Source organism: Salvelinus sp. IW2-2015, linkage group LG15, assembly GCF_002910315.2.
Source record: "Salvelinus sp. IW2-2015 linkage group LG15, ASM291031v2, whole genome shotgun sequence".
Taxonomy (NCBI): domain Eukaryota; kingdom Metazoa; phylum Chordata; class Actinopteri; order Salmoniformes; family Salmonidae; genus Salvelinus; species Salvelinus sp. IW2-2015.
The window spans coordinates 14,956,263-14,969,518 of NC_036855.1; the positions used below are offsets into that span (position 1 = coordinate 14,956,263).

The 13,256-nt window shown below is 40.8% G+C and overlaps 1 pseudogene; it reads left to right on the top strand.

The window, feature by feature from the left end:
• Window positions 1-13,256, top strand: part of LOC111973988 (spermatid perinuclear RNA-binding protein-like) — a 64,325-nt pseudogene that overhangs the window by 32,755 nt on the left and 18,314 nt on the right.

Genomic DNA, 13,256 nt, shown 5'->3' on the forward strand with positions numbered 1-13,256 from the left:
TGGGGATTCCTTAACATCAAGCGTGAGGTTAAAAATACATGTTAAGGGGGAGCAATGATCTCTGCGGCTAGGTGTAGGAGGCGGGTCTAGTTCATCAGGGCCAGGGGATTTTTTAAAATCAATTTCTTTCAGGGCTTTACACACTTCTGAAACAGAGAAGGATGAAAAGAGAACTTGGTGAAGGAATGCACAGGGATGTCAGGTAAATTCATAGGGGGCTCAATTATACCTTTGCCTCCTTTCAATAAACTGCCTGCATCTAAAAAATGCTGATTCAAAGCTTTCAGAATGGAGTTCTCTCAGTTACAATCTGTGTATCGACCAACAATTGTTTGGGAAGCTGTGTATTTTTTTTTGCACTCCAAACCCTTCACTACTTGCCAAAATTTGGATGGATTATTTACATTTTGTGAAGTAGATTTCAGGTAGTGGTCTGCTTTCAATTTGTCGTCACTAAACAGTCTCCATATACAGTAGAAGTCGGAAGTTAACTTGCACAAAAATCGTTTTTCAACCACTCCACAAATTTCTCGTTAACAAAACTATAGTTTTGGCAAGTCGGTTAGGACATCTACTTCGTGCATGACAAGTCATTTTTCCAACAATGTTTACAGACAGATTATTTCATTGTATCACAATTCCAGTGGGTCAGAAGTTTACATACAGTAAGTTGACTGTGCCTTTAAACAGCTTGGAAAATTCCATAAAAGATGTCATAGCTTTAGAAGCTTCTGATAGGCTAATTGATGTCAATTGGAGGTGTACCTGTGGATGTATTTCAAGGCCTACCTTCAAACTCAGTGCCTCGTTGCTTGACAAGATGGGAAATTCAAACGAAAAATCAGCCAAGACCTCAGAAAACAATTGGAGACTTCCACAAGTCTGGTTCATCCTTGGGAGCAATTTCCAAACCACTGAAGGTACCACATTAACTGTACAAACAATAGTATGCAAGTATAAACACCATGGGACAACGCCGCCGTCATACTGCTTAGGAAGGAGACGCATTCTGTCTCCTACAAAAGTATCTATATCCACAGTAAAACGAGTCCTATATCGACACAACCTGAAAGGCCGCTCAGCAAGGAAGAAGCCACTGCTCCAAAACCGCCATAAAAAGCCAGACTACGGTTTGCAACTGCACATGGGGACAAGGTTTGTACTTTTTGGAGAAATGTCCTCTGGTCTGATGAAACAAAAATAGAACTGTTTGGCCATAATGACCATCGTTATGTTTGGAGGAAAAAGGGGGCGGCTTGCAAGCCGAAGAACACCATCCCAACCGTGAAGCACAGGGTGGGAACATCATGTTTGTGGGGGTACTTTTCTGCAGGAGGGACTGGTGCACTTCACAAAATAGATGGCATCATTAGGATAGAAATGTGGATATATTGAAGCAACATCTCAAGACATCAGTCAGGAAGTTAAAGCTTGGTCGCAATGGATCTTCCAAATGGACAATGACCCCAAGCATCCTTCCAAAGATGTGGCAAAATGGTTTAAGGACAACAAAGTCAAGGTATTGGAGTGGCATCACAAAGCCCTGACCTCAATCCTATAGAAAATCTGTGGGCAGGACTGAAAAGCGTGTGCGAATAAGGAGGACTACAAACCTGACTCAGTTACACCAGCTCTGTCAGGAGGAATGGGCCAAAAATTCACCCAACTTATTGTGGGAAGCTTGTGGAAGGCTACTGAAACATTTGACCCAAGTTAAACCATTTAAAAGGCAATTCAACCAAATACTAATTGAGTTAATGTAAACTTCTGACCCACTCGGAATGTGATCAAATAAATTAAAAGCTGAAATAAATCATTCCTCTCTACTATTATTCTGACATTTCACATTCTTAAAATAAAGTGGTGACCCTAACTGACCTAGGACAGGGAATTTTTACAAGGATTAAAATGTCAAGAATGTGAAAACCTGAGTTTAAATGTATTGGCTAAGTTGTATGTAAACTTCCGACTTCAACTGTATACACAGTACTTCCATAAATTTTAAAATGGTACCAGGGACCTTCAGACGCGTCGTGAGGCCTGTGGGTGTCTCACCTTTACACAGAGGGGGGGATTTTAAGGTCAATGTCCTTAAGTGATTTTTGGGCATTGGAGAGAATTTTTACATTGGGAGCAGATTCACCACTCACAAAAACCTTACTTACTGCATAGTGCAAGGACGAACAGATTTCCTCCTGCCTGGACGAGAAATGGAGGATCCTCACCTTCCTCTAACCTCCCTATACCATCACATTGCATTCTGCTCAGGCCAGGGGCAGTCTAGAAGTGTTTATGTAGTAAGCAGCACTAAGCACTGCTGGTGTGCTGGCAGTGCTTTCCCACGCTCATTAGTGGCTCATCGTCAGTCTCCTCAGCTCCAAGGGGCTGTAGAGGTGGAGTCTGAAGTGCTGCAGCAGCACTGATCTAACTATAGACCTGGACTGGGCCTCTGGAGTGGCCGTAGCCCACTTTAAATAAACCTCATCATCCAATCAACACTAGGGGAAGGTAACAATGAGGAGAGCAGTGTCATTTCTTTCCTGATGTACAGTTGAAGTCAGAAAGTTAACATACATATTAGCCAAATACATTTAAACTCAATTCTTCACAATTCCTGACATTAATCCTTGTAAAAATTCCCTGTCTTGGGTTAGTTAGGATCACCACTTTATTTTAAGAATGTTAAATGTCAGAATAATAGTAGAGAGAAATGATTTATTTCAGCTTTTATTTCTTTCATAACATTCCCAGTGGGTCAGAAGTTTAACATACACTCAATTAGTATTTGGTAGGCATTGCCTTTAAATTGTTTAACTGGGTCAAATGTTTTCAGGTGGTCTTCCACAAGCTTCCCCCAATAAGTTGGGTGAATTTTGGCCCATTCCTCTGACAGAGGCTGGTGTAATTGAGTCAGGTTTGTAGGCCTCCTTGCTCGCACACACTTTTTCAGTTCTGCCCACAAAGTTTTCTATAGGTATGAAGTCAGGGCTTTGTGATGGCCACTCCAATACCTTGACTTTGTTGTTCCTTAAGCCATTTTGCCACAACTTTGAAAGTATGCTGAGGTCATTGTCCATTTGGAAGACCCATTTGCGACCAAGCTTTAACTTCCTGACTGATGAATTGAGATGTTGCTTCAATATATCCACATTTTCCTCCCTCATGATGCCATCTATTTTGTGAAGTGCACCAGTCCCTCCTGCAGAAAAGCACCCCCAGAACATGATGCTGCCCACCCCGTGCTTCATGATTGGGATGGTGTTTGACTTGAAAGCCTCCCCCTTTTTCCTCCAAACATAACGATGGTCATTATGGCCAAACAGTTCTATTTTTGTTTCATCAGACCAGAGGACATTTCTCCAAAAAGTACAATCTTTGTCCCCATGTGCAGTTGCCAAACCGTAGTCTGGCTTTTTTATGGCGGTTTTGGAGCAGTGGCTTCTTCTTCTTGCTGAGCGGCCTTTCAGGTTGTGTTGATATAGGACTCGTTTTTACTGTGGATATAGATACTTTGTACCTGTTTCCTCCAGCATCTTCACAAGTCCTTTGCTGTTGTTCTGGGATTGATTTGCACTTTTTAGCACAAAGTACATTCATCTCTAGGAGAAGAACGCGTCTCCTTCCTGAGCGGTATGACGGCGGTGTGGTCCCATGGTGTTTATACTTGCGTACTATTGTTTGTTAATGATAACGTGGTACCTTCAGGCATTTGGAAAGGTGAAGGATGGATGAACCAGACTTGTGGAGGTCTACAATATTTTTTTCCGAGGTCTTGGCTGATTTCTTTTCATTTCGCCAGATGTCAAGCAAAGAGGTAGTAAGTTTGAAGGTAGGCCTTAAATACATCCACAGGTACACCTCCAATTGACTCAAATTATGTCAATTAGCCATCAGAAGCTTCTAAAGCTGACATAATCTTCTGAAATTTTCCAAGCTGTTTAAAGGCACAGTCAACTTAGTGTATGTAAACTTCTGACCCACTGGAATTGTGATATAGTTGAATTATAAGGAAATACGCTGTCTGTAACAACTGTTGGAAAATTACTTGTGTCATGTACAAAGTAGATGTCCTAACTGACAATGCCAGAACTATGGTCTGTTAACTTCACTAGGCGTAGGGGGCAGCATTCAGAAATATTGGATGAAAAAAGCGTGCCCAAATTAACGGGCCTGCTTACCTCAGCCAGTAAAAGGCTAGAATACTGCATATAATTAGTAGATTTGATAGCAAACACTCTCGAAAGGTTTTGGGGGGTAAGCAACTGTTTGAATGATGGTCTTGGGTATGAACCAGAACTACATATGACAGGGCAAAAACCTGAGAAATAAATCCACCAGGAGGTGGGAAATCTGAGTTGTAGTTTTTCCAAGCCATTGCCTATCGGAATATACAAGTGTCTATGGGGTCATATTGCACTTCCTAAGCTTCCCGACTTAGATATCAACAGATTTAGAACTTGTTTGATGCTTCTACTGGTTGAAGGAGAGGGGATGGGAGCTGAATGAGTCAGAGGTCTGCCAGGTAGCATGAGCTGACCACGCGCGTTCACCGTGAGAGTTAGCTTTGCGTTCCAGTTGCATTTCTACCAGACAAGGAAATCTCCGTTGGAACATTATTGAAGATTTATGATAAAAAATCCTAAGATTGATTCTAAGTTATGGAAATCTGCTTTTGTACTGCCTCTCCTGAAAGGTGGAGATCCTTCAGTACTTGACAACTATCGACCCATATCAAAATTGTCTGTACTGTCAAAGGTACTGGAGTCCTTAGTTAGTAGGCAGCTTCCAAGAAAACATCTTAAATGGAATGCAATCAGGTTTTAGGTCTGGCCACAGCACTGTTTCAGCAACATTGAAGGTTTTAAATGACATCCACTGTGCTCTTGATAAGAAGTTASARTGTGTGTCTGTTTTTATTGATTTGTCGAAGGCTTTTGACACCGTGGACCATGCTGTGTTAGTGCAAAGGTTGAAATGTTGTGGAATTACTGGTCATGCTCTAGATTGGTTTATAAATTACCTATCAAATCCTACACAATGTGTAATGGCGGGTGGTTGTAAATCTGAGTCCATAGAGGGGTGCTCAGGTGTTCCGCAAGGTTCTATTTTGGGCCCACTGTTGTTCATTTTGTATATCAACAACATTGGGGATCTTATTGAAACCGTGGATGTTAATTTTTATGCAGATGATACTGTTCTTTATTCAAGTGGTAGTAGTTTATATTTAGCTTTTGAAAATGCCCAAAGAGCATTTAACATCATATAACAAGATCTGTATGATTTAAAGCTGATTCTAAATTCGGGTAAATCAAAATGCATGGTATTTTCAATTGCCAGGCATGTTACAAATCATGTCATTGCTACATTGGCTGGACATACTATAGAGCAAGTTAAAGTGTACAAATTTTGGGGTGTGTGGGTTGATGATAAGCTGAGCTTCACTGTGCATGTAGAGAACTTGATAAGGAAGCTCAAGCTGAAAATAGGATTTTATTACCGGCATAAGGCTTGTTTTTCTTTTGAGGCCAGGAATGAGCTGGTACGATGTACATTACTGTCGGTTTTAGATTTTAGTGATTATTTATTTATATATATATATATATATATATATATATATATATATATGCAGGCCTCAGCGTAGGCTTGAACACTGGTATACACTGATTTATAAGGCAATATTGGGTAAAATGCCATTTTATCTCTGTTCTTTTTTTTAGTCAGGTCAGTAAATAAATATCTATTACGGTCCCATTCTGATTTGCTTCTAACATTACCAAAAATGTTGTGCCCTCATTCTGTGTGGTTTCATACTGTGTTTCTGCTGTGTGTTTCAGCATGCCCTACGTCTCCTGGCCTTCGGACAGCTTTATAAAGTTCTGAATATGAGTCCTCTCCCTCCAACCAAACCATCACACAGACTCTCAGGGTCAGACAAAAAAGGTGTGTGTGTTCAAACTTGAGTGTATGTGCTAGTGCGTAAACTCCGAGATCTCAGGTGGTCTCTGCTCTCCTGAATGTGAATCCATACTTTGTTCCACAGGAACCTGCCGGAAAAGGCAGCATGAAGATGAACACACTAACGACAGACAACTCTTCAAGAAGATGAAACGCAACCTGATGAGAGGTCAGATTCACTGTTGCTCTGACTCAACATCTCTGAATCCTTTTCCTCTCTACTCAGCCTGGAGAACAACTTGAAGTAATGTAGATGCATAGTCTTTCTAAAGGTCAGCTTATGCCCGTTGACCATACAGGAACTCTAGAATAGAATGCTGGTACATTCCAGAATGTCATTACTCAAAAACAGCATTTTGAGTGGGTTATTCATACCATCTCTCACTCACCCCTCACGGCCAGTACGGATGTAATTAAATCCCCCCTCACTGTGACACCAATCCCACAGGGCTTTAATCTCCCACAGTTCAAAGCAGGGAGTTGAAATGCATTGGGGATTAATCTCCCCCTCCAGGCAGTCTCACACATAATTATCTATCTACCTCTCTCAGGAAACCCTACCTACATTATAGAAAACCCTACTTACAGTGCACTCAAAGTATTCACACCCCTTGACTTTTTCCAAATTTTGTTACATTAGTCTTATTCTAAAATGTATACAAATATTTGTTTCCTCATCAATCTACACACAATACCCCATGATGACAAAGTGAAAACTGTTTTTTAGACATTTTTGCACATTTATTATTTTTTAACAGAAATACCTTATAAGTATTCAGAACCTTTGCTATGAGACTTGAAATTGAGCTCGGGTACGTCCTGTTTCCATTGATCATCCTTGAGATGTTTCTACAACTTGATTGGAGTCCACCTGTGGTAAATGTAATTTCAATTGATTGGACATGATTTGGAAGGCACACAACCTGTCTATAAGGTCCCACAGTTGACAGTACATGTCAGAGCAAAAACCAAGCCATGAGGTGGAAGGAATTGCCTGTAGAGTACCAAGACAGTACCAAGGCACAGATCTGGGTAAGGGTACCAAAACAATTCTGCGGCATTGAAGGTTCCCAAGAACACAGTGGCCTCCATTATTAAATGGAAGTAGTTTGGAACCACCAAGACTCTTCCTAGAGCTGGCCACCGGCCAAACTGAGCAATCGGGGGAGAAGAGCCTTGGTCAGGGAGGTGACCGATGGTCACTGACAGAGCTCCAGGGTTCCTCTGTGGAGATGGGAAAACCTTTGAAGAGGCAGAAAGGAGATGCGTTCTGTCTCCTAGAGATGAACGTACTTTGGTGTGAAAAGTGCAAATCAATCCCATGCAATAAAATTGAAATTAATTACTTAAAAATCATACAATGTGATTTTCTGGATTTTTGTTTTAGATTCCGTCTCTCACAGTTGAAGTGTACTTATGATAAAAAATTACAGACCTCTACATGCTTTGTAAGTAGGAAAACCTGCAAAATCGGCAGTGTATCAAATACTTGTTCTCCTCACTGTATATATATATTTTTAAATGTAAACCTGTTTTTGCTTTGTCATTATGGGGTACTGTGTGTAGATTGACGAGGGGAAAATAAGGCTGTAACTTAACAAAATTGGGGGGGAATTCAAGGGGTCTGAATATTTTCCGAATGCATTTTTTGTTTTGTTTTACAGGACACCCTACTTACAGGACACCCTACCTACATTACAGGACAATCCATGTATTACCACCACCACCTCCCACTCTGACACACCTGTTCCCTCCCTCAATATCACTCCTCGTCGGTCTGGGCATTTAGATTAGAACACACCTTGAACACCTGCCGTGCTGATCTAGTACAGAATCAGAATCCTCTGTATAGAATTAGACCTAGAAAGTACTGTACAGAATGAAACTACCACATACAGTTGAAGTTGTAAGTTTACATTCACTTACGTTGGAGTCATTTAAAACTTGTTTTTCAATCACTCCACAAATTTCTTGTGAACAAACTATAGTTTTGGCAAGTCGGTTAGGACGTCTACTATGTGCATGACACAAGTAATTTTTCCAACAATTGTTTACAGACAGATTATTTCACTTATAATTAATTCACTATCACAATTCCAGTGGGTCAGAAGTTTACATACACTAAGTTGACTGTGCCTTTAAACACCTTGGAAAATTCCAGATAAGAATTTGATAGGCTAATTGACATAATTTGAGTCAATTGGAGGTGTACCTGTGGATGTATTTCAAAGCCTACCTTCAAACTCAGTGCCTCTTTGCTTGACATCATGGGAAAATCAAAAGAAATCAGCCAAGACCTCAGAAACAAAGTTGTAGACCTCCACAAGTCTGGTTCATCCTTGGGAGCAATTTCCAAATGCCTGAAGGTACCACGTTCATCTGTACAAACAATTTGTACTCAATGTATAAACACCATGGGACCACGCAGCCGTCATACTGCTCAGGAAGGAGATGCGTTCTAACTCCTAGAGATGAACGTACTTTGGTGCGAAAAGTGCAAATCAATCCCAGAACAACAGCAAAGGACATTGTGAAGATTCTGGAGAAACGGGTACAAAAGTATTATATCCACAGTAAAACGAGTCCTATATCGACACAACCTGAAAGGCCGCTCAGCAAGGAAGAAGCCACTGCTCCAAAACCGCCATAAAAAAGCCAGACTACAAGTTTGCAACTGCACATGGGGACAAAGATTGTATTTTTTTGAGAAATGTCCTCTTGTCTGATGAAACATAAATTGAACTGTTTGCCATAATGACCATCGTTATGTTTGGAGGAAAAAGGGGGAGGCTTGCAAGCCGAAGAACACCATCCCAACATCATGTTGTGGGGTGGTTTGCTGCAGGAGGACTGGTACACTTCACAAAATAGATGAGGGAGGGAAATGATGTGGATATATTGAAGCAACATCTCAAGACATAGTCGGGAAGTTAAAGCTTGGTCGCAAATGGGTCTTCCAAATAGACATTGACCCCAAGCATACTTCCAAAGTTGTGGCAAAATGGCTTAACTTCTCTGCGCTACGGATCCCTTTTACGGGATCATTTTCCTAAACAACCACTGAATTGCAGGGCGTAAAATATTTATAATCATGCAATCACAAGTGAAATATACCAAAACACAGTTTAGCTTGTTGTTAATCCACCTATCGTGTCAGATTTTGAAAATATGATTGCAGCGAAAGAAATCTAAGCTTTTTGTGAGTGTATCAATCAATGCTAGAACAGTTAGCCTTATTAGCTTGGTCACGAAAGTCAGAAAAGCAATAAAATTAATCGCTTACCTTTGATAATCTTCGGATGTTTGCACTCACGAGACTCCCAGTTACACAACAAATGTTATTTTTTGTTCGATAAATATTACTTTTATAACAAAAAAACGCCATTTGGGTTGCGCGTTATGTTCAGAAAACCAAAGCCTCGTTCCGTTCGACGAAAATTCCAAAAAGTATCCGTAATGGTCGTAGAAACATGTCAAATGTTTTTTATAATCAATTCTCAGGTTGTTTTTAACAAACATAATCGATAATATTTCGACCGTAACCTATTCAATAAGAGAGAAAAAGAAAATGGAGAGCTACCCTCTCGCGCGCAGGAACTAATCAGAGGACACCTGACTACTTTTGAGAAATCTCGCTCATTTTTTAAAATAAAAGCCTGAAACTATGTCTAAAGCCTGGTCACAGCCTGAGGAAGCCATTTGAAAAGGAATCTGGTTGATACCCCTTTAAATGGAAGAAAGACGGGCCAGGAAACAGTTATTTTTTATATATTTTTTAAAATCACTTCAGGTTTTCGCCTGCAGAATCAGTTTTGTTATACTCACAGACAATATTTTGACAGTTTTGGAAACTTTGGAGTTTTCTATCCTAATCTGTATTATATGCATATTCTACGACCTGGACCTGAGAAATTGTCCGTTTACCTTGGGAACGTTATTTAAAAAAAAATATATATATATATAATAATAATAATCTGACCCCTAGCGTCAAGAGGTTTTAAGGACAACAAATTCAAGTTTTGGAGTGGACATCATCACAAAGCCCTGACCTCAATCCTATAGAAAATTTGTGGGCAGAACTGAAAAAGTGTGTGCGAGCAAGGAGGCCTACAAACCTGACTCAATTACACCAGCTCTGTCAGAGGAATGGGCCAAAATTCACCCAACTTATTGTGGGAAGGCTATTCGAAATGTTTGACCCAAGTTAAACAATTTAAAGGCAATGCTACCAAGTACTAACTGAGTGTATGTAAACTTCTGACCACTGGGAATGTGATGAAATAATAAAGCTGAATTAAATCACTCTACTATTATTCTGACATTTCACATTCTTAAAATAAAGTGGGGATCTTAACTGACCTAAAACAATTTTTACTAGGATTAAATGTCAGGAATTGTGAACTGAGTTTAAATGTATTTGGCTAAAGTGTATAAACTTCCGACTTCACTGTGTACTTTTGATTGATGTTATTGAAGGCCTGTATGGTCTCCATGTTTCCTCCTCCTAGTTCTGGACAGTGAGATGATGGACCCCAACCACCCCATGAACGCCCTGATGAGACTGAACCAGGTCACCCGGGGCTGCAGTATAAGCTGTTGTCCCAGTCTGGCCCGGTCCACACTCCAGTTTTTACCATGTCTGTGGACGTACAGGGCATGTCCATGAGGCTCTGGCTCTTCTAAGAAGACTGCCAAACTCAAAGTAGCACTTAAGGTAACAAACCTATTTTTGTAAATGTCACAGGATTAGCAAATGGAGTAACTTGAGGTTCGTCCGAAGCTAGGGGGCAGTATTTTGATGTTTGGATAAAAAACGTTCCCAAAGTAAACTGCCTATTTCTCAGGCCCAGAAGCTAGAATATGCATATAATTGGCAGATTAGGATAGAAAACACTCTAAAGTTTCCAAAACTGTCAAAATATTGTCTGAGTATAACGGAACTGATATTGCGACGAAAATCCAACCAGGAAGTGCTGTTTTTCTGAAACTACTCTGTTCCATTGCAAGCCTATCCTTCATTTTTAAAGGGATATCAACCAGATTCCTTTCCCTATGGTTTCCACAGGGTGTGAACAGTCTTTAGACATAGTTTCAGGCTTTTATCTGAAAAATGAGCGAGAATGATCACATCGCGTCAGTGGATAGCCAGATGTCCTTAGATTTGTTCATGCGCGCGCCACTGGAGCGAGACCTTTTCTTTCTCTCTTGTATTGAAAAGTTTACCGTCCGGTTGAAATATTATCGATTATTTATTGTAAAAACAACCTGAGGATTGATGATAAAAAACATTTGACATGTTTCTACCAACTTTACGGATAATTCTTGGAATTTTCGTCTGCCCGTCGTGACCTGCACGAGCCTGTGGATTACTAAGCAAAACGCGCCAACCAAATGGAGGTTTTTGGATATAAAGAGAATCTTTATGGAACAAAACTAACATTTATTGTGTAACTGGTAGTCTCGTGAGTGCAAACATACGAAGATCATCAAAGGTAAGCGATTTATTTTATTGCTTTTCTGACTTTCGTGACCAATCTACTTTGCTGCTAGCTATTTGTAATGTTTTGTCTGCTGAGAGCTGTCCTCACATAATCYCATGGTTTGCTTTCACCGTAAAGCTTTTTTGAAATCTGACATGCCAGGTGGATTAACAACAAGCTAAGCTGTGTTTTGGTATATTGCACTTGTGATTTCATGAAAATTAAATATTTTTAGTAATTTAATTTGAATTTGGCGCTCTGCAATTCACCTGATGTTGACACAAATGATCCCGCTAAAGGGATCGGTGCGCCAAGAGGTTTTTAATTTGGGAGAACGGGCTTGTGGTAATGGCTGGAGCGGAATCAGTGGAATGGAATAAGATGCCATTCCATTTGCTCCGTTCCGGACATTATTATGAGCTGTTCCCCTCAGCAGCCTCCTGTGAATGGGCAACATGTTACGAGAGGATGAAGATTAACAGTTAGGACAGGCAGAGGACAGAAGTGGATTTTGAACAAAGACGTAGAATCATCTGTACATGTACATGTACTGTAGCACTGTGACACGGACAGTATTACATGGACTCATGGCAGATATGACAAAACGTTTGGGTGCTCTCTATCATGATAGCACACCGTGTCCAAGTAAGTGCTGCTCCTCTAGATCTTACAGTGCATATTATTTGACCACCCCTTTGTTCCTCTTGCTCATGGTCTCCAGGTCCTACAGGCTCTTGGTTACCCAGCTGGCTTCGAAGTGGACCTGGACTCCCTGAGCGCTGATGAGAGATCTGACGGCGAGGGACGCAACCACAGAAGTGAGAGAAACGACAGAATGTCCACCAGCTCCAGAAGCAACTCTGTCACCTCCACAGACACATGCGAGGTAACACAACCGTCACACTGACAACACGAGGTAACCTCACAACCTTCACACTAGGGCTGGGCGGTATACCGTATATTACTATATACCGGTATTGATGCACGGACCGGTTTGGGTTTTTACTTTATCTTCTATAACGTTATTTGAATGTTTGGTTTGTTAAATGTGATACGCCGCGTGTAACGTCCATTTTTATAGTTTACTCCGCTACTTGAGTCATCCCGCTCCGCTCTCTCTCTCTCCACACAGACCTAGTCCCTCCCCCTGTCACTCAAGGAGCGCATTTGTTGTTGCTTGACCACGAGACATTTGTTCAGTCTGCATGGTCAATGCAGCACATGCAACAATGTTTCCAATTTGATCTTAATATAAATCCACAAGCATTCTATAAATACAATATTAGTTTGTGTTTCTTACATCTGCTAACAGCTAGTTTGTATTTTCTTATTAAGTTAAGCTAAACCGTGTTGCTAGCTAACTAGCTAATAAAAGTACTGAGTCAGAGCAAACGTAGCTAGCTTGTTATGCTGATGAATGAGGACCCAAAAGCGACGTAATAGTAACAGAGTCTTTATTCCAGTATTAAACAAATAATGATTCTCCTGGATATAATCAATGGTAATCCAAAACAGGAAACTGAAATCCTCTCGTCAATAGAGAGGAACGCCTGGAGACGCGACCACAGACTGCAYGTCGCTTCGGGAAGGCACTGGCCGTAGCTGACATAGACACCTGCTCACACGCAGCATCTGAAGAAGGCAAAGAACACGACAGGGCGAAACAAGGACACAGGAAAGGAACAGCAAACATCAAACAAGAATCCGACAAGGACAGAAGCGGAAAACAGAGGGAGAAATAGGGACTCTAATCAGAGGGCAAAATAGGGGACAGGTGTGAAAGAGTAAATGAGGTCGTTAGGAGAATGAGAAACAGCTGGA